Below are 2,835 nucleotides of genomic sequence, written 5' to 3'. Positions count from 1 at the left end.
AGAGGCCGTAGAGGCGTTCCTTAATTGCCTAGACCTATACCTCCGCCTACAAAATGCCCCAGAAAAATTCCAACTATTCCTGGCATCTTCCTTGTTAGAAGGGGACGCACGGCAATAGTGGCTACACTTAAGCAACGGCTCCACGTTCCCGGAGCACATCAGGTCCATGCAGGCCTTCCGGGACGCACTACGTTGGAGGTTTATTTCGAAGTCCGCAAGGGAGCAGGTTATGGCGGGACTGAGGATCTTAAGCAGGGAAAACTGGCAATAGAGCGTTACATTGAGAAATACCAGTCCTTGGTGAACCGAAGTCCTATGGTGGATGCGGAGCTCCAGTATAATTGGTTTATAGCGGGACTGTCCCCTGGAGTGAGGCAAACAATAACTGGCTGAGCCACGGACAGGGAAATGAGGGGCGCAAAAGTGGAACTCGCTGACATGATGGAATACCTCCGCAGAATGGAAAGGAAAAACGCCACATCCACAGCCTTAGCCAAAAAGGAAGAAAGCGGGACTGGGAATGATCCCGATTTGGAACCAATGGATATTGGGGCTGTGAACACCAAGTCAGCTCAACAGGGGCTAGAGGCGGCTACCGTCCACAAACGGCGAACTCACCACGCAGAAAGCAAGACGGAGACTCTGAACGGCGTAGTTGCTTCTTTTGCAGTAAACAGGGTCACGTATTTCGAGATCGCCGGCTTATGAAAAAGAAAATCCAGCCAGTTAGATGAGTTCTGTTGGGCGTAAAGTCGCAAACACTGTACCAGCGTGCGGTTAGTTCGTTCGGTCTGGCCGTCTCCCTGCGGATGGTTGGCGGTGGTCATGTTGTGGTCGATGCTGAGCCGTTGCATGAGGCTACGCCAGAAGGCGCTGACGCACAGGCACTACAATGGATCCCTTGTGTGGCCTCTAGAGGCCTAGTATCTTGAAAAGGAATATGTACTATAGAATATCTCAGGAAGTAAGACACTTTTAGATAGAAAAGATGCATAATAGGATCAGAGTAATCGCCAGCCGGCACCGGCTTTGCTGCTGGGTGTGAGGCTGGTGTTGTGACCCTGGCACTGACCCTCGGCGAGGGCCAGAGGCAGTTCTATTATTCTGGGTTTTCTTCCAGAACAGATAATATGAACTCCCATGTGTTTTGGTTATTGATGGTGTTTAATAGTGGATGCAGCGGGAATCATGTGTTTAGGTAGCTAGATGCAGAGTGTGCATCTAGCCAGAATAGCTTAGGGTTCATATGTAGTAAAAGCGAAGGCCAGCTGTTCACTACAGAATGAGTTCGATGCGGTGCATTGAGCATCCAGCGGGTGGCCTGCCCGCCAGTAGCTCTTTGTTATTGAGTACCTCTGAGAACTCTTCATTCAATTTTGCTCACTTCTGCTGTTCTTCGGGTGTCAACTGGATCGATTTCCCCAAGAAAGCGGTCTTCAGAAAACCATCACGACGGAGTGCATGCATAGGCCTGTCGTTCCTCTCAGTGCCTCTGAACTCCATGGGAGCTCTTCGATCCGCTTTCCTTGGGGCGCAGTTTCCACTCCTCTTACCATAGAGAATGCAAATACCGGTTGCAGCGCTGAGAGAGGCACCCTCTCATTACTTCCTGGCGCATATATCTCAACAGTGTCATCAGGGGGGTGCATGTGGGCCGTGCGCTGGGTCATCGACGGCAAGCCTAGGATTATGTATGGAACTGGTCCAACAAAGAAGTCGCATAGCAGCATGTGTGACATAAGCTCACGTCTTCCCTGCGCACCATCTGCTAAATGTAATCGCAGAACCTGCGCCAACGAGTACGCAGTTAGGCGGAGCCCTCTGGCTGTGGCCTTCGACAACACAATCATTTTGCATTCCTTATCAAGAACCGCCCGGGTCAAAGAGCGCTAGCGACTGCTGAGCGTTGACACGAAGTTGTATGAGCACAAAGAAGACTCGAGGTGGATCTGCCGGTACAGTAGTCATCTTCTTGTTTCCAACACCCGTGCGGGCACGCTTTTCGCTGCTTGTTTTGTTTGGCCGCCTGGCGACGCTGCTCAGAGCCTAGGTTCTCCAGCTCCAAATTTCTTCTCATCCGCCTGAATTCTTGAATTATGTGGCTTTGCTTATTGCAAGAGAAGCAGATTCGCCTACTAGGATGTCCCTGAGGCCTTCTAGTTGGTGATTTCGCCGACAGCTGTCGGGTGGTGGTTGCTGCCCTTTAATTTCTTTTTGTGTGGCTGGAATTCACGAACACATTGCCCATTGGCTCTATATATGGGTCATTTCAACGACCGCCCTCTCTCTTCTCAGTGAGGGCGGTGTAAGCGGAGTTCTGCTCGTACTCCATCATCTCGGCGAGTTCAGCCCCTTCACCCTTTAGCTCGCTCTTTGCCCCCCGGCCGGTTGCTGATTGCCTCTCTCCGAGGGAGAGCCTTGTTCACCGTTGAACCTGTGTTCATCAATGAATGATACTGCTTGATGGAGAGCTCCATTGACGATTTCCCTTGTTTACGGATGTTTCTGTTCTGCCATAGGTTGCTCCTTCGTCGGCCTGGGAATAAACCTGCATTCTACATGTTGCGTGGCATCTATGTAAAGTTGCTCTTCCTTCTGTAGGACAATGAAAACATGCTTCTTTCCCATATTTCGCGAAGCTCCCCATGCAGAGGTAGGCATATCTGCTTTGCCATGTTCGGTGTGACGCGATATAAGCTGAACAACTCAATTACCCTGAGAAGCAATTTTCGTACTGGCGCGGTGCATGAGGTCCTTTCGGGAACGTTGATGGGGAAGAGAAACCAAGGATACGACTAGAAGGAAATACTGAAGAACGGTGAGTTTCACAAGCAA

Source organism: Eimeria mitis, genomic scaffold (assembly GCF_000499745.2).
Source record: "Eimeria mitis Houghton genomic scaffold, Emh_scaff303, whole genome shotgun sequence".
Classification (NCBI taxonomy): Eukaryota; Apicomplexa; class Conoidasida; order Eucoccidiorida; family Eimeriidae; genus Eimeria; species Eimeria mitis.
The sequence above is the reverse complement of the archived record's forward strand: the minus strand, read 5'-3'. Positions refer to the sequence as shown.